Source organism: Benincasa hispida, chromosome 9, assembly GCF_009727055.1.
Source record: "Benincasa hispida cultivar B227 chromosome 9, ASM972705v1, whole genome shotgun sequence".
Taxonomy (NCBI): domain Eukaryota; kingdom Viridiplantae; phylum Streptophyta; class Magnoliopsida; order Cucurbitales; family Cucurbitaceae; genus Benincasa; species Benincasa hispida.
Genome location: NC_052357.1, coordinates 74,611,572 through 74,632,027, shown reverse-complemented (window position 1 = coordinate 74,632,027; position 20,456 = coordinate 74,611,572). Strand labels below are relative to the sequence as shown.

General features: G+C 34.3%; 1 pseudogene; it reads left to right on the top strand.

Annotated features, from left to right (window-relative positions):
* The first annotated feature begins 16,683 nt into the window (after positions 1 to 16,683).
* Positions 16,684 to 18,133, top strand: LOC120086401 (annotated as a pseudogene).
* Positions 18,134 to 20,456: the final 2,323 nt, after the last annotated feature.

Below are 20,456 nucleotides of genomic sequence, written 5' to 3'. Positions count from 1 at the left end.
GAGTCGACTTTGATGCACTTGACTTTGACTTCTCCTTGCAGACTCTCCTTTGATATCGAAATCTCCATCTTATTCAACTTCTCTTTCAATTATCCTTCTTTGGAGCTCTCCAAACAAAGAATGTGAGCTCTCATTTCTATCGGCATTACCAAGGTGGATTTCAATTACTTCTTCCTTTTTGGGGGATTTTGTGTTTCTTTCTTTTTCATTGAATGTTGTGAATAGTGTGTGAGGGATATTCTCTCATTGGGAGGAGAGTCTGAGTGAGGAGAACTCGATCGAAGTCGATCGAGGAGAGTTTGAGCGAGGAGAACTCAATGTCGATCGAGGAGAGTCTGAGCAAGGAGAACTTGATGGAAATCGATCGAGAAGAGTCTGAGCGAAGAGAACTCAATCGAGGAGAGTCTAAGCGAGGAGAACTCGATGGAAGTCGATCGAGGAGAGTCTGAGTGAGGAGAACGCAATGTCGATCGAGGAGAGTCTGAGCAAGGAGAACTCGATCAAAGTCGATCGAGGAGAGTCTGAGTGAGGAGAACTCGAAGTCAATCGAGAAGAGTCTGAGCGAGGAGAACTCGAAGTCGATCGAGGATAAGTCTAAGTTGATCGAGGAGAGAGTCTGCACGAGGAGAAGTCGAAGTGGAATAGGATTTCGAATGAGGGCAAAAAGTTGAAGTCGATTGAGAGGAAAAAAGGGATTTCAAACGCATTTTCTGTACAAATTTCAAACACACTTTTTTTTCATTTTTTATTCTCACTTTTCTTCCACTTTTCGTAGCTATTTTATCAAATGGCTCTTTATAAAAAGTTATTAAATGTGATATTTGTTGTAGTGTTATTTCCTTGGGATTATAGTTCAATTGGTCAGAGCACCACCCTGTCAAAGGTGGAATCTACAAATTCAAGTCTCTATATAACTATATAAAAGCATGATTAGAAGAAATTTTATGTGTGGATTTTACCCTTGAAATTTTAAAATTGTATTAACATTGCCCTTTGTTTACCTACCCTCCTTCAAAACTATAATCCGACCTTTCATTTTGTGTTGCTTTCAATTTTCATATTCTAAGAGTTTGGATACATTTGGTTTGAATAATAATGTTGCTCCAATTTGGATTTGGAGTCCTTAATTTCTTATTTGTGCATAAGTCCAAATCTGTGTGAGAAGTTTTGAAGCAATTTAAAAAAACTCACTGATCTTGGTTGATTTTTTTTTTTTTTTTTTTTTTTTTTTAAATCAAACGTTGCTATCAAAATAAAATGACAAATATTACTATCAAAATTGAGAAAAAAAATCCACATCTTGACGTAAATGAAATAAGAAAAACTTATCATTCTTCTTAAGCATGCTCCTTTCGAAAATGTTTTATGTGGAAAAAATTCACTGATCTTAGTTAATTTAAAAAAAAAATCATGCTGCCAAAATAAAATGACAAATAATGCTATCAAAATTGGAAAAAAAAACCACGTCTTGTTATAAATTAAAGAAGATTAACTTACCTTTGTTCATAAGCATGCTCGTTTTGGAGACGATATTTCTCATGGAAAAAATCACCGATCTTTGTTAATTTTTCAAAAAAAAAAATTACTGCCAAAATAAAATGACAAATGTTGCTATCAAAATTGGAAAAAAAAAAAACTTTATCTTGATGTAAATAGAATAAGAATAACTTACATATGTTCATGAGCATCTTCTTTATGGAGACATTTTTTCACATGAAAAAATCACGAATCTTGGTTAATTTTTTAAAAAGTAAACGTTGCTGCCAAAATAAAATGACAAAGAAAATCAAACATTGTTGTCAAAATAAAATGATAAATATTGATGTCAAAATTGGAAACAAAAAAACCCTCATCTTGATGTAAATGGAATAAGAATAACTTATTTTTATTCTGCTCTTTTTGGTGACTTTTTATGTGAAAGAAAAAAAAATCACCAACCTTGAATAATTTTTCAAAAAAAAAAAAGTCAAAATAAAATGATAAATATTGCTATCAATAAATTGAAAAAAAAAACCCTCATATTGGTGTGAATGGAATAAGAACAATCTACCTTTGTCATGGGCATGCTCTTTTTTGTGACATTTTTTCACATGAAAAACTCATCGATCTTGGTTAATTTTGAAAAAAAAATAAAAATCAAATATTGCTGTCAAAATAAAACGACAAATATCGTTATCAAAATTGAAAAAAATAAAAGTAGTAAACATTGCTTCTAAAACTGAGAAATATGGTGCAATTTCATACTTCAATATATGAGTTTGATAATCACTTACATGAATATTGATCACATGGTAAAAGCTTAAACTTGATAAGCATTCTTTACTTGAGGTTTTCGTCGTTAATATTGTGGATACATCCTGAAAATTGAATTTTTTCCTTGATTTAAAAGAGGCGAAGCAGTTACGAATATGTGTATTTTGCCAGTAACCACTAAATTTAAGGAATATGTTAATAGTTGAAAATAATAAGCAATCACAATATATTAGGTATAATAGTTCTTTTGTTAAAAATGAGGGGTAAAATGGGAAGGTAAAAATTTTCCTCATTTTGCCTCTTTTATATATACTATAGATTAGTAGTGTACACGTGCAATGCATTTGAAAACGTCAATGTATTAAATTAAATTTAAAGTCAGAATAGTATTTAATTGTGTAATAAAAACTCTCATGAAAATCAATAACATAACATATACAAATGTTTTTCTAAAACTATGTAATAAGTGTTGTAAATTTGAGGAGCATAATGGGTACACAAATGATGATAAAATATAATATTAAAATAAATAAAACATAATATATAAATAAATAAATTAAATTAAATTAACAAAATAAGAAATGAGAAAATTATCAAAATTCTCCATTTTCTTCTATTTGTATGGAATTTGTCCAACGTGTGTCTTTCAAAACTCACCAAAGGCCACTATTTATAGGCAATTTGGCAAGTAGAATGTGGATTACATGGACACTAAGAATTAGTATTTACAAGACACATGGTTAATATTTTGGAAAATGGGGGCATGACACATGGTCAATGGACACTAAGCATGAGCATCCAATGACCATCTATTTTCTATAATATTTATACTACTCCCCCTTAGGTGTCCATTATATATATGAAATAGGCTTTGTTAAAACCTTGCTAGAAAAACCCAATGGGAAAAAACTCTAGTGAAGGAAAAAAGTACATATTTCATATAATACATACTCCTAAAAAAATACAATATATTTACTCCCCCTCACGAAAATATCACTTAAGATCTCTAAGTCGCCGCATTTCAATGTTGTGCACCAATTTTTCAAAAGTTGCAGTTGTCAATGCCTTTGTAAATAAGTCTGCCAAGTTATCCTTCCAACAAATTTTTTGTATAGTGATGTCGCCATTTTCTTCAAGATCATAAGTGTAGAAAAGCTTCGGTGAAATATGCTCTGTTCTCTTCTTTAATATATCCTCCTTTGATTTGGGCTATACAAGCTGTGTTGTCTTCGTATAATATTGTTGAGAGAATTTTATTAGAGTACAAGCTACATGTTTCACGAATGTGCTGAGTCATTGACCTTAACCATACACATTCTCGACTAGCCTCGTGAATTGCAAGAATTTTAGCACGATTTAAGGAAGTGGCGTTATGGTATGTTTCACCGATTGGCATGATATAGTCCTCCATATGTGGATCTAGCTTTGTGTAGATCAGATAAATATCCAGAATCTGCATAAACAACTAGATCAAAATTTGATTTATTTGAATAAAACAAACTCATATCAATCGTTCCTCGGAGATAAAAAAGTATATGCTTGATTCCATTCCAATGTCAGAAGTATACGCTTGATTCCATTCCAATGTCTTTTTGTTGGAGAATAACTATATCTTGCTAATAAATTTACTGAAAATGCAATATTTGATCTTATATTATTAGCAAGATACATCAGTGCACCAATTACACTAAGATATGGTACTTCAGGACCAAGAAATTTTCATTATCTTCTTAAGATCAAAATATATCTTTCTTTATATCCAACGAACGAACTTCCATTGGAATATTTAATGGATGTGCTTTGTCCATATAAAATCTTTTCAACATTTTTCCTGTATAAGTTGACTAATGAATACATATTTTCATCTGTTAAATGCTCAATTTGCAAACCAAAGCAAAACTTTGATTTTCTGAGATCTTTCATCTCAAATTATTTCTTAAGATATTCTATTGCATTTGAAAGCTCTTCAGAAGTTCCAATTATATTCAAGTCATCAACATATACAGTTATGATAACAAATCCTGATTGTGAATTCTTTATAAAGGCACACAGACATATTGGATTATTTTGATATCATTCTTTCAATAAATATCTACTCAGACGATTGTACCACATCGTTCCTGATTGTTTCAATCTATATAGTGATTTTTGTAACTTTATTGAATATCATTCCCATAAATTTGATATATATATTTCAGTTACCTTAAATTCTTCTGGGATTCTCATATAAATATCATTATCAAGAGATCCATATAAGTATGCTGTAACTGCATCCGTAAGATGCATATCCAGACTTTCATACACAATCAAGCCAATTAAGTATCTTAATGTAATTGTATCCACCACCGGAGAATACATCTCCTCAAAATCAATACAAGGTCTTTGTGAAAAATCTTGTGCAACTAGTCTTTCTTTATATCTTGTGACCTCATTATTTTCACTTATTTTCCTCACAAATACTCATTTGTATCCCATAGGGTTAACACTTTTTGGTGTTCGGACTATTGGTCCAAAAATCTAACGTTTTGAAAGTGAGTTTAATTCTGTCTTGATTGCTTCTTTCCACTGAAGCCAATCTTTTCTATGTCAACATTCTTCAACAGATTTTGGTTCAAGATTCTCATTTTTAGATATAATATCAAGAGCAACATTATACGCAAAAATGTTGTCGATAATTAAATTAGTTCGATTCTATCTTTTTCCTGTCATGACATAGTTTATTGAAATCTCATTATTATCTTTATTTCACATTCCTCACTAGTCATGTCGAGGATTTCTTCATTGGTATTTACATCCTCAACCAAGTCTTTTTCACTATTAATTATTTTTCGTTTGTGAGTATTTTTATCTTTGGAGTCCATTGGTCTACCAAACTTCTGACATGTTCCAGGCTCATTATTGACAACTTGTGTTGCAATATCAATTTTTTATGGAACATTTACAGCTAGTATATTTGACTTAGTTACTTTCTTTGCATCTATAAATGCATTTGGTAATTGATTTGCTATATTTTGCAAATGAATAATTTTCTGAACTTTAAGTTCACAATGATCTGTACGGGGACTGTCTCTTATACACATCTAGATGTGTATAAGAGACAGTAATAATGTATTCCATGTAATTTCTTTTCCAACTTCTTAATTATGCCCTCTAATGTTGGAAATTTGTCTCATTAAAATGACAATTAGTAAATCATGTAGTAAATATATCACCCATCAGGGGGTTCAAGATATTTAATAATTGATGGGAATCATATCCAACATATATTCCTAACCTCCTTTAAGGACCCATTTTAGTGCATTGGACCATAAGCTAATTGTAATGACAAGTACTTATGATAAGCTACTGGCCTAATGTGTACAAGTGACGCTGCATGCAAATAGCATGTTCCCATATAGATGAAGGAAGCTTAGCTCTCATAAGTAATTGTCTTGCAATTAATTGTAAATGTTTTATAAATGATTATGCTAAACCATTTTTGTATGAACATGAGCTATAGGATGTTCAACACTTATACCAATTGACATACAATAATTATCAAAAGCTTAGGATGTAAATTCACCAATATTATCAAGACGAATGTTTGTAATTGTATAATCCGAAAATTGTGCTCTTAACTTAATTTTGAGCAAGTAATCTTGAAAATGCAAGATTTCGACTTGATAATAAGCACACTTTTGACCATCGACTGGATGCATTCATTAATACTGATGAAAATAAGAAAGGAGAGAGACCAACACACAGTTTATTTGGAAACCCTAGAACAGGGAGAAAAACCACGATACAGATTTTTTTCTTATTCTTTTTAATTGATACACTGAATACAAGGGAACATGGTGAATAAATAGACAGTAGAGAGCTCTAGGGTGAGAGATAATTACAATAATACCCTTAGGGTAAAACCCTATTTTCAACACTCCCCCTCAAGTTGGTGCATAAATATCAATAAGACTCAACTTACTAAGACAATAGTCAAAATTAGGTCTCAGTAACCCCTTGGTGAGAACATCTGCCACTTGTTGATTTGGAGGAATATAGGGGATGCAAATGCTCCCATTATCCAATCTTTCTTTAATGAAGTGTCTATCGATCTCTACATGTTTGGTTCTGTCATGCTGGACTGGGTTGTTTGCGATGCTTATTGCTACTTTATTATCACAAAATAACTTCATTGGAAGCTCCCTGTCTTAGTAAAGATCAGTCAACACCTTATTTAACCAGATTTCTTCACATATCCCTAAGCTCATTGCCCTGTACTCAACTTCAATACTACTCTTAGCCACCACTCCCCGTTTCTTACTTCGCCAGGTGACAAGGTTACCCCAGACAAAGGTGCAATATCCAGAGGTCGACTTTCTATCAACGACAGAGCCTGCCCAATTAGGATCTGTATATGCTTCAATAGTTCTTTTTCCAGACTTCCTGAACATCAGACCCTTACCAGGGGTCCCCTTCAAGTACCGAAGAATACGCTCAACCACATTCATATGTTCCTCATAGGGAGCTTGCATAAACTGGCTTACCACGCTTACTACATATGAAATATCTGGTCTTGTATGAGACAGATAGATCAACTTCCCAACTAATCTTTGGTACCTTTCCTTGCTAATAGGAACTTCGTTGTTTATAACACCAAGTTTTGCATTATACTCCACGGGTGTGTCAGCAAGTTTACACTCAGTCATGCCTGTTTCTTTGAGCAAGTCCAGTGTATATTTCCTTTGCGATACTGAAATACCTTCTCTTGATCGGACCACCTCCATTCCCAGNAGTCATGCCTGTTTCTTTGAGCAAGTCCAGTGTATATTTCCTTTGCGATACTGAAATACCTTCTCTTGATCGGACCACCTCCATTCCCAGAAAGTATCTCAGCTTACCAAGGTCTTTAATCTCAAATTCTCTGACCATTCTCATTTTAAGCCTTGTAATTTCACTCTCATCATCGCCAAACAGAACAATATCATCAATATATACTATGAGGACAACAATCTTCCTAGAGTTGGACCATTTCGTAAATAGTGTATGATCTGAGTGCTCTTGGTTGTATCCTTGTGCTTTAACAAATGTGGTGAACCTATCAAACCAAGTCCTTGGGGACTGTTTCAGTCCATATAAAGATTTTCTCAGTCTGCAAACTCTGTGCTTGAACTGACTCTCAAATCCAGGAGGAGGGCTTATATAGACTTCCTCTTCAAGTTCTCCATTCAGGAATGCATTTTTAACATCCAACTAATGCAGTGGCCAATCTTTGTTTACAAAAATCGACAACAAAATCCAAATAGTGTTGAGTTTGGCTACGGGAGAGACTGTTTTAGAGTAATCGACTCCGTAAGTTTGGGTGAAACCTTTAGTAACCAGTTTGGCCTTATATCGATCAATCGTCCCATCTGATTTGTATTTTATGGTGAACACCCATTTGCATCCAACCGTCTTGTTCCCTTTAGGTAAAGGCACTTGTTCCCATGTACCATTTTTCTCAAGTGCCCTCATTTATTCCATAATAGCCATTTTCCATTCAGAGTTCTCCATTGCTTCACGAATATTGCTTGGGATCATGATAATGTCCAAACTGGTAGTGAAAGCTTTGAATTCGAGAGACATATTGCTATATGTCATGTAGCTGTGAATAGAATACTTTGCAGATGAACGAGTACCTTTCCTTAGTGCTATTGGAAGATCGAGAGAGGCATCATGATTTTCCAACTCTCTTGGTTTCTCAGCATGACCGGTCGCCTGTATATCAAGGATTTCAGTAATATCTTCCACTTTCTTGTCACCAATAGGACTTTTCCCTTTACTACTATCACTCTTAGCTGTTTCCTCATATGTCACATATTCAGTATTGCCACCTCCTTCATCCTTATCTTCCCTGCACTTGTCAGTCTCCATACATATATCAATATCATTAGTTTCAGGAATACACGTACCTGAACTAGATGCAAAGTCTGATTCATGGACTGGAGCCGGGTGTTCAACAGGTGGCAACCCTTCCTTTCTACGGTTCTTCCTATAGTAGGTTATCCAAGGAATCTGGTTGGTAGGGAGGATAGGACAGGCTTTTTCAGAACTAGGAGAAGGAATCAGGGTGGATTCCCCTAAGGGGATATCATAGGAGGACCAGTTAGGCTCTTCACTTAAGCTCTCCCCCTGAAGATGACTAATGGGGAAGAAGGGCTGGTCTTCAATGAAAGTAATGTCCATGGAGACAAAATACTTTCGAGAAGACGGATGATAGCATTTATACCCACGTTGATGGAGAGGGTACCCAACAAAAACACATTTTTGAGCACGAGGGTGGAATTTTGTGTGATTTGGGCCATGGAAGTGGACAAACGCGACACAGCCGAAGATACGGAGGGGTACATCAGAAATCTGGCGAGTAGTCGGAAAGGATTCTTTGAAAAGGTCCATGGGATTATGAAAGTCAAGAACACAAGAGGGCATACGATTGATGAGGTGAACCGCTGTAAGAATGGCATCCCCCCATAGGTAGGACGAAAGAGTGGCGGACAACATTAAAGACTAGGCAACCTCCACCAGATGGCGATTTTTACGCTCGGCTACTCCATTTTGTTGGGGAGTATAAGCACACGAGCTCTGGTGGACAATTCCCTTAGACAAAAGAAAGTCATGGAAAGAGGTGTTAAAGAACTCTCATCCATTATCACTCCTCAAAATCCCAATCTTGGCATGGAACTGGGTTTCAACCATGGTATCAAATTGTTTAAAGATAGAAGACACCTCAGACTTATTAGCAAGTAAGAACACCCAAGTGAGGCGTGTGTGGCTGTCTATGAAGGTGACGAACCAATGTTTACCAGTGGAGGTGGTAGTCGGTGATGGTCCGCAGACATCACTATGAATGAGGGAGAAGGGACTGGACGACTTATAAGATTGAGAATGAAAAGGAATACGACTTTGTTTGGCACAAATACATACATCACAATTTAGAGACGCTATATTAATATTGCAGAATAAATGTGGAAATAAATATTTCATATACTGAAAGTTTAGATGTCCTAAACGATAATGCCATAACATAAAGTCATTTTTGGAAGTAGAAAACTTTAAAAACATAAAACTAGTTCTATGATCCTCACTAGAAAAAGCATCGTTAGAAAGGAAGTAAAGCCCCCTATCATGCCGAACAATGTCAATCATCATCCCCGACTTCTGATCCTGAAACACAACAGAATCTGGTGAGGAAATAGCCTTACAGTTCAGATCTCTTGTAATTTTACTGACCGATAAAAGATTATATGAGATTTTAGGCACATGAAGTGTATCATGTAATACTAAACCATCAAACGGGGAGGTATTTCCTTTCCCTGCAACCGGGGTAAAAGACCCATCTGCAATTCTAATACGTTCATTTCCTACACTCGGACAGTATGAAACAAACAATTCTAAAGAACTAGTAAGATGATCTGTGGCCCCTAAATCTACAATCCAGGGTTTCATGCCATTAATGCTAACAAGGCCACAAGATGGAAATGTACCTGATTGAGCAATGGCACTCACCCCAACAACACTTAAATTGGTCTTACTATCGGCCGAGGACTGATGTTGTGTATTCTCAGTAGCTAAATCACTTACAAGAGCACGCCTGGAGTTTGATTTGTCATGTGACTGTCGTCTTTTACTGTTTGGGGGCCTTCCGTGCAGCTTCCAACATTGGTCCTTCGTATGCCACGACTTCTTACAATGCTCACAGACAGGTGTGGGCTTTTTATCACTGTCGGAACTGGACGCCTTTGAAACAAAGGCTGATGCATCAATGGAAACTGCCACAGGATTGTTTATAGCATGTGATTGATCCTCTTCTAATTAAACCTCTGAACATACTTCTCTGAGAGACGAGGTAGGCCGTTGACCCAATATACGACTCCGAACACTATCAAATTTTGGGTTTAATTCAGCCAAAAACACATAAACCCGATCTGCCTCTTCAAGTTTCAAGTACTGCGCCCTATCCTATACGCAGTTCCAGAAAATCTCCCGACAAAGATCCATCTCTTGCTAAAACACTGATAGTTTATTAAAGTAGGAAGTAACATCCATGGTCCTTTGTTTGCACTCATGGACCTGTTTGTGTAACGTGTACAATCGGGATGCATTCTGTCACTTCGAGTACAGGTCCCTGGCTACCTCCCAGATATCTCTAGCAGTTGCTGCATACAGTAAGGGTTGGCCAATCTGGGGCTCCATACTATTGATGAGAATAGACCGTAATAGAGAATCCTCCCCTTTCCAGATTCTTTCTTAAGGATCGCTTGGGATAGGTTTCGAAATTTCTCCTATCAGATACCCGAATTTGTGCCTTTCTTCTAGGGCCATTTTAATCGACTGGGACCAGGAGAAATAATTCTCCCCATTTAGTTCCTCTCCAACTAGAAATCCTGCAGAATTTCCCATTGAACCAGTTAAGTAAGTTGTATTGGGCAAAATAAAGAACGAGTTTACCGGATTCTCTGAACAAACAGGTTGAACTGGTTGAGGATTCGCGCCAAACATTGTATCCAAATCTTAAATCTTTTGGTACAGAGAGGCAAACCGTTGTCTTACATCGTCTGAGTAATGGACCGAACTACAAGCGGTTGGAAACTGGGCTGCCACTGTGGACTGGACAGATGTCGCCGGTGGGAAGGTCGTCGTCGACTAAGAGATCACCGGTATATATGAGGATCCCGACCGGCTGTGCTGCTCGAGGTGGCCGTTAATCTGTCATTGGTCGAACGCGCATAGGGTAGAAATGGAATGGTCCAGATCTCCTTGTCGAATGGATGGGTTCGCTGGATCTAAAGCGAAAACCTTAGGGCACGTCGGCGCGAAGCCAATCGGCCCAAATCGAGAGGGCTGCAAGTCTGTCTATCGAGGTGCAAGCCCAGTCTGTCCGTCGAGGGGTTGCGAGTCGAAGGCGCGTGAATTGGGAGAGCTTCAGACGTACCTGATCGGAGCCAGATCTATCGATGGCGTGCGAGGCGAGGCGGATCGAATCTTTCTGTGTGCGACGCAAGTCGAGCAGGATCGGATCCGTCTGTTTGTTCTTCGGATCCATCTGTGTGCAGCGCGAACATCCGATTGGATTTTGTTAGGTGAGGTGGCTCCCACTAACGGCGGCTCTCCGTTGACTGTAACTGAACGACAGAAAGTAATTCCAGTAAGACAACTTGAAAACACTCTTTCACAGCTGGTCGAATAGCAGTTTTCATATCAAAACTCAAAGATCCACCAGCTGAAGACGACTGTGGATGGTTCTCTTCCATAATGGCTAGGGTTTCATCCCTTTGCTCTGATACCATGATGAAAATAAGAAAGGAGAGAGACCAACACACAATTTACTTGGAAACCCTAGAACAGGGAGAAAAACCACGATACAGATCTTTTTCTTATTATTTTTAATTGATACACTGAATACAAGAGAACAAGGTGAATAAATAGACAGTAGAGAGCCCTAGGGTGAGAGACAATTACAATAATACCCCTAGGGTAAAACCCTATTTTCAACAAATACCATAAAATATCTAAATGGTCCACTTGATGGGTTAATAGATCCACATATATCACCATGAATTCGTTCTAAAAATGCAGGTGATTCAATCCCCACTTTAGTTGGTGATGGTCTAATTATCAATTTCCTTGAGAACAAGCATCACATGATAATTCATTAGATTGAAGAATCTTCTGGCTCTTCAATGAATGTCCATTTGAATTCCCAATAATTCTCCACATCATTATAGATCCTGAATGACCCAATCAGTCATGCTAAATTGTAAATATGTTTGGATTCATAAACTTCAGGTTCATTGTTGCATATGTTTCAATTACTCGTATATGAGTATAATATCCATAAGATAAAGTAGGCAACTCTTTCAATATACATTTTTTATTTGAGACAGTGGATATGATATATAGATATTCCACACTATTCGTACTATCAATCTCAATAGGATAACCATTGCAACATATATCTTTAAAACTTAGAAGATTTCTCTTTGATTGACTAGAGAACAATGCATTGTCAATTGTAAATTTTGTTCTCTAGGCAAATAATATTTGCTTTTCCAAAACTTTCGATCAGGTTTGCAAAACCTGATATCGTATTGACTTTTGTTTCCAGCATTTTCAATTTGGAAAAATATTTTTTACTTGTAAGTATTGTATGTGTAGTTGCACTGTCTGCGAGACATAAATCTTCTTTATTCATTTTTTAATCACCCAATATATGAAAATGATACAGGTTTCTTCATTAAAAGAAAATATTTACAATAAGAAAAACAACACTTAAAATATACCAAAGTTACTAGAAAAAAACATGAAGATAGATAAAAAAAAAAAAACAACAAAGAAGTTTGTCACATCCAAATTTGTTATATGGGATGTGTCAAATATATCCTAGTATACAAAATTTGCTTTCACGTTTTTCTCTTTTTCCTTCAGGGAGGCTTGATAGAGGTAAACCAAGTGTTTTGACGTACGATAGGTACGTGACCAATGCCCAGTCATTCTGTATCGGAAATATTTATTTTCAACACTCTTTGAACTCTTATCTTCTGGAGCTTTTCCTTTGTGATCATCATTTTGCATGATTCTTTTGAAATTTGAATAATTAAAACGACCACCACGAAAATAGTAATTATTTATTTTTAAGTTTAATATGATAAATATCATATTTAATATCCAAACCTCCATCCCAGTTGTACTAAAAACCATGAGTGTAGTTTGATTAGTCAATACATGTTATTTGAACAAGATATGAGTCTACGAAATTTTCCTTATTGAACTCAAAATATTTAGTAATAATATAAGGTTTTTTTTAATATAGCAAAATGAACCAAAATATAGAAAAACTTCACTATCTATCGACGATAGACCGTAATGGACTACTATTTGTGTCATTGACATAGATTGATATAGATACCAGTCTATCCGGTCTATCCATGGTGTCACCATGTGTTCGGGACGACATGGAGTGGCCGATGTTCTAAGAAATGGTTAAATTTTGAAACAAAAGGAAATCGAGTTGTCTCCAATCCTTTCTATAGTGTTACCATGCACCGAAATAAAATAAGCAATTTTTAATTAAAAAAAACAATAAAATGGTATACGAAAACTAGAGTTGAGGTCGGGAGTCATTTGTGCATGGAGAAGGAGTTAGCACCCTACAAACCCATTGGAAAACGATGGCCAAATTTTAAATCTTGAATTGAAATTATTATTTAGGTAAATTCATTCTAGAAAATGACATTTTTAAAACAATGTTTTATTTTACACCTCATTTCTCTAATATTTGGATAATGATCCCATTAAGTAAAAAATTCCATCAATTGGGCTATATATTATAATTGAGGGAAAATTCTTACATCAAGAATGTGAGAAGTTATTACAATTTCTCAAAATTGGACTCCCAAATTTTCTAGATTCCAATTTTTATGAAAAACGCGTCTTAGAAAAAACAAATTATTAGATTTTTTAAAATAATAAATTAATTTTAAAATTTTCCAAAAAATGTGTAATTTAGATGACTTTGAAAGAGTTAATAAAAGATTTAAAAACTGAAGAAATATTAATTAGAAATCAAAATTAATTTCATTATGAACATTATATAAGTAAAAGTACAATTAAAGAAACATAACAATGAATTAAATAAATATAATAGAGCATATTAAACATTTAATAAAAACGTATTAGAAATCGATCTCAAACTCCCAAAGAATTGACTCTTCACCCCAAGAATTCTAGAAAATCGGACTTCCAAATATTTATAGAACCTGTCGTCGAAAATTTTAGTACAACATCATCGAAATTAATATTTAAGAAAAGATATTAAAACTCCTTTAATAAAACTCAAAATGAGTTAATTTCGAAGATTTGAGAGTAAATCTAAATTGTTGAAAATGCTAAAGAAATTTTACTAAAAAACAACATTAATTTAAATAGGTAAAGCTACATTGACAAAATATACAATTTAACAATGCATTTAAAGTAATAAATGAATAAACAATGATATTTACAAAGATATTAAAAATTTAATAAAGCATATTAGAGGTCGATCCATGATTCCCAAAGAATCGATTTCCTCATCTCAAGATTCTAGAAAATCGGACTCCCAAATATTTCTAAAATCCACTGTCGGATATTTTTTTAAAAAAAAAATTAATTAGAAATATTAAAAAATTTAAACAATTATTAGCAATAACATATTAAATTGACCAAAAAAAAAAAGAAGAAAAATATAATATTTAACTACGCATATAAAAAATGGAAAAATACTAAAGAAACAATAGTAAATATTATAATGAAGAAAAAAAGAATTAAATTTAAATGCTAGTTATAAAAATAAAATAAAGATAAATATAAAAAGCAATCTAATACACTTGTATAAATATGCCTTAATTTCATAAAATATCTACAATCTTAACTCAAATTGGTGCTATTAATTCTTTTTTTACTAAGTTATCTTTTTCTTCATCCATTCTGTTTCTCTCTTCTTCTCTCCCACTCTTAACACTCTAATTTTTTATCTATCTTATTTTGTTACTAAAAAGAAACTCAAAAGGAAAAGAAATGGAAAGTAAAAAACACAATGAGTAAAAAAAATAAATAAATAACTAGATGTGAAACAATATGTATAAATAAATAAAAGAGAAACTCACGAGATATAATAGAAAGAAAATGGCGAAATAAGAACAATAACAATAACCAAATATCTAAGCTTTTAGATTTGTCTTCGGGAGTTTGAAGAAAAAAAGAAAAAGAAAAAAGATGAAATCCAAAACACTTTGAAGTATAGATCCTTAGGACAAGGCCCTACCAATAAATCTCTCCAACTAAGTTAGAATTTTTCTGTGTGTTTGGATTCTTGACATTGTAGATATTATTTTATTTTATTTTATTTTATTATTTTTTTAGAACTCTTACTTGATGTATGTAAGGATAGATGCTCTAGGTTCTAAAGAAGAGTAATTTGGGAATATAGTTGCTAGGTTTCTTTTTAGAAGAGAAACGGGGATTTTGGGTTGTTGCGGATGGAAGCACTCTAGGATTTGTTGGGAGAGAAAAGTGGATTATAAAGCTCAAAACCATTTCCATAATTACCTATTTTCTTTTTAATGGATTTTTATTTCTAATTTGAGATTTTGTCAAATATAGCCTTATATAGTTTAAAAAGAAGACAATTTTAGGTCATTAAAATCAAATTCAAATTTTTCGAAATTAGAATAAAAAAAAAGGTGTGGATAACATGTTATTAAACTCTTTTGTGTGAGAGATGATTATCACAACCATTATTATTAAAAGATATTCAATAAGGCAAAAAAAAAAAAAAAAAAAAAAAGTAAAATTACAAAAATTGAAATTTTAGCTTACTTTGGATGAAACCCCAACGCGGTTCCTCAATTTGACGGTGGTAACCAGTATATATATATATATATATATATAATATATATATATATATATATATATATATATATATATATATATATATTAATTTAAATTCAAAATTTTAAATATTTGATTAAACAAATTCGAATTAATTATATTTTCTAATTATTTCTTACTTTCACCCGAGATTCAAAATTAAAAGAAAAGAAAACTAAATACATTAAGATAATTAATCTTAATTGATTTCATTTCATTTAAATACATATTTAAAAATACTTCTAAAACGAAAACATTTTAATTTGTTTTAGAGAAAATTGAAATATAAGTAAATCCCCTCCTATAAATTTTTATTCTCATTGGTTTGATCAAGGTTAAAATCCATGATGTGTTAAAATATTTGTGAATAGAATAAACATTTTAACTTGTTTAAAAAGTCCAACATATTTATTTATTAATTTAGGTAATTTATTTAATTTTTTAGTTTTTATATTTTTTTCACAAATATCCAATATAGATGTTTTAGCGATATTTGCATTCAAATTTTTGTAAAATTAATACCTTGACATTTTAGAAATTCTCGTTGAGGGATAAAATTTAGCTAATTTAAATCATGTAACATTTTATTAAAAATGGTTCTCCTTTTTATCCTTTAATATATTTGAATCATAATATGGAATGAATAAATGATATTGTATTATATTTTAAAAGAAATGGTTTTCCTTTTATCATTTATTTTCCTAAGTTGAAACCGATATTTTATTAATATAAAGTTCATCGTTTTGTATATGTACTGTGGAATATTTTTCTTTTGTGCACTAATTACACTTATTCGTATGATAATAATGATTTAATCTATGAATATTACATTATTTCTATTGTTATTTTTTTAAAAAAAATGAATATATTATAAAATCATCATATACAAAATTTAACCTTTCGCGCGTTAAAAAAAAGTTTAGTGGCTCAACAAATACAAGCGTAAATTTTTTTTTAACTAAACTTTAATAATTAATTTAACTAATTATCATTTTTTATTTTTAAAATTATGAATGAACCTATATAAGTTTAGCAATGAAACACGCTCCTTCATTTTGTCTTTGCTCCATTTCACTCCAATCGCTTTAAATTTCAAGCTCTGCATGATAGCCAGAATCAATGGCTTCCGCTTGCGTCAAGAACGTCGGAATACGGCCGGAGAGCTTCCTCGACGGTTCACAAACTGCCACACTTCTTACGGTTGGTTAAGCCCCCGCGTATCCTTCAGTCGTGAGTATCTCGACGACTCGTCCGCCCAGCTCTCCGGCTTCAAACTCATTTCCTCCTCCATTGGTGATACTCCTCAGGCGAATACGCCAGCGATTTCAGGTATGGATATGAAAGGCTCCTCTACTGATTTCGAGTTTAGGCCGGAAGATCCGGTGACTCTAATTCCTGATGATGAGCTCTTTTCCGACGGAAAGCTCGTGGCGCTGCAGCTTCCGTTGGTGAAATCGTCCGTCAAGAAACTCTCTACAGAGATCGGATCGTGGTCTCCTGATACAATGACGCCGCGGAGCATAACAGATGTCGGTAATAATGCGGATTCGTACTCTTTCTCTCCTCGTGCTCCGAGGTGCTCGGGTCGATGGAGAGAGCTTCTAGGGCTGAAGAAGGTTATTAAAGTCACAAAGAATGAAAATCAGAAAACAGAGTTGTCTTCATCATTGAGCACGAGAATGAAATCTCTGAAGCAATTTCTCCACAGGAGTTCCAAACTCATATCCTCCAATTCTTCAGAAACTCTAAATCATCCATTATTGAAAGATTTGGATTGCGAGTCAGTTACCATATCCTCTTCCCGCCTCTCTCTTTCTTCCTCATCCTCTGGTCATTCACACGACGATCTCCCTAGACTCTCACTAGATTTAGACAAGCCATCAAAATTCAATCCAGAATCGAAGAATCGGATTACAGTGAAGTCAAGAACATCGCGATCAGAAGCGAAGAGAGTAGGGCGGAGTCCAGTCCGTCGGGCGCCAGGGGAATCAGGTAGAGTGAGAAGCAGAGAAGTATCCATGGATAGTCCGAGAATGAACTCCTCAGGGAAAATCGTGTTTCAAAGTCTGGAAAGGAGTTCGAGTAGTCCAAGCAGCTTCAATGGCGGACCGAGATTGAAGCACAACGGAATCGAAAGGTCGTACTCCGCGAATGTGAGAGTGCCGCCGGTGCTGAATGTTCCGGTGAGTTCGCTGAGAGGATTATCGAATTTCGGGTTCAGCCAGTTGTTTTCCTCGCCGCAGAAGAGAACCGACGCTACTCACGGCGGCGGCGGCGAAGGGAAAGGTCAGACGAGACACCGTAGAAATCGGATCGTTCACCGTTGAAGAATTTCCTATCGTTGGAAGTTCTAATCAGTAGGATACAGAAAACGTCACCGTTTTGAAGATCATGTAAATTTGTCTCTTTGCTTTTTTATTTTGTATTTTCCATTTTTAATTAACTTGAAATGCGTTTGAAAGACACGCGCATAGGAAGAAGCGTGAGAGGGGAAAGTAGCTAAAAGAATGGGAGCATGTTGAGATACTATCTATTTCCATGAAGTCCAAAGCGGTGTCGTTTTGCAGATTTTAACTTAAAAAAGAATAGTAAAACTGGAAGAGGGGAATGTCAAGATGTGGGGCAGGGGTCAGGGGCGGGCAGGGGCAGCTCTTACTTTTGATAACATAGTTTTTTTTTTTTTGGTATCTTTTGTTTCTTTATGGAGTTTTGGAAATGATGCAAATATATATAATATATATATATATATTCAAATAGAGCTTAACTCAGATGCCTGTCCACTCTCAGTTAAATAGTCTTTTTTTTTCCCTCTTAATATATTTATTTATTTATTTATGATGCCTCAGTCTGATCCAATTAGTCAAATGCATTTTTCAGTAGGGCCATTACGTGGAAAATTTGAAACCATGTATTGAAAAGATTATGGGAACTCAAGCATTGATTTTGAATTTGGTTTCTATCTTCTCTTTAAATTTTAAATATTGTACCATTTAATTCTAATATTTTGAATTTAATTTTTTAATTTAACGTTTGAATTTTAAAATTTTTACGATTTTACTTTTAAAATCGAGTTTTATTTTAACGTGGTTGATAAATTTCAAGAATTTTACAAGTTTTAATATAATAATATTTTAATGAATTCAACATCTAATTTGATGATATAAAAATTGTACTTATAAATATAAATTTAAACATTAAGTTAAATCTTAAGATACTAAATGTGTTTTAAAAAAGATTTTGAATATGAAAAAGAATAAAACCATTTCTTCTCTAATAGTTTATTTAATTGTCTTAATTCAATTATTATAGTTTTGTAAGCTATCTTAACCAAAGTTTTTACCCTATTCAAATTTTTATTTCTAAATTTTGTTATGACTTGTCAACTGAAAATCTCAAGTCATCGTCGTGTAGATAGAAAAGAAATTATATAGAAATATATTTGAACAAATATTATAAACCTTCGTTTAAATCGAATAATCCCTTGATGGGTTAAATGTGGCATCAATATGTAAAGACATTATTAAAATTGATTTAAGCTTAAATGATAATTCTTGCACTATTTTTCCAAAATAAATAAATATATAGAAGAGTTTTTGTTGGAAACGACAGACCCTCAGAACGACGAACAGTAAACTGTCAAGGCACGGCAGTCAAGCGGGAGCAAAACCTGCAAAACAGAAATTCATTATAGGCTGAGTCGCGGAGCTCGCTCTCTTTAAGACGTTTCACGGGTTTGCCCAAGTGTGCAAGCATGTCTGAAAATTTCCACATTGTCCCCAGAATAAAACAGCCAAAAGAACCTGACCAGAAATGCACTGTTACCGATCGGAACACACACCCTTTCTAGATTCACTGCTCGGAAAGCTAAGATGGAGGAGAGAAAAAAGAAGTGATAAGTGAGGAAAACAATTTTACATTCTCAAGCTGCCGAAAGTCAGGCCTTTTATAAGCCTTCAGCGTTGAACCGTAGGGAGTAGAAAAGGCTCTCTGCCTCAGAATGTGCGCGAACGAAACGGGATAGGCAGACGAAATGGAACGGGGTAGACGAACGCAGATGGATCGAGCGGACGAAACGAAATGGACTGTTTTCTCCTTTATTTGGGTTAAAAAAATGATAATAAAATAAAATAATATTTTTATTAAAATTAATGGTAGTGCGCGGGCGGGACATTCACCGAATCCACATTGGTCTATCTTCTCACTCTCTCCAAAACATGGGTACCCTTTGGGGCCCAAACCCAAAACTCAAGATTGGAGTACATAAAGGAGGATTCCAACACCAAATTTTTCAATGTGGGATTTTCCAACAAAAAAGATTGGTTCCGTCTTGTGTTGAAAGTTAAATTTTCACCCAAAAATCCCCCACTTGAAAATTTAAATAAAAAGAAAAAGAGAGAAAAAATTTTCATCGAGCAGTTTCAGTCTATACAACACTGTGCATAAGCAAAGGTGTCTTACGACTTGAACCTTTACATAGTGTAGATGATTCAGAATATACTAGAGTAACCCTTGATTTTGAACTCTATCCTAACAGCATCTCACACAAAGTATTATTAGGGTGTAGTACGACAACCCGTGCTTTAAGGCCTAGCACGTGAATCTCGGTTTAGTGAATGATCTAGAGAGTTTGCCTAAAAACTCCAAAGGAAGCGACCCTCACTTCTACATTCACACAGGCGAGTCTATCAAGAGTACTCCTGTAGTTAGATACCCCACTTGTCATCAAGTATAGATCTCATTAAGAACTGAGTTCAACCTTTCTTATGCTTCAGGATATCATGCTC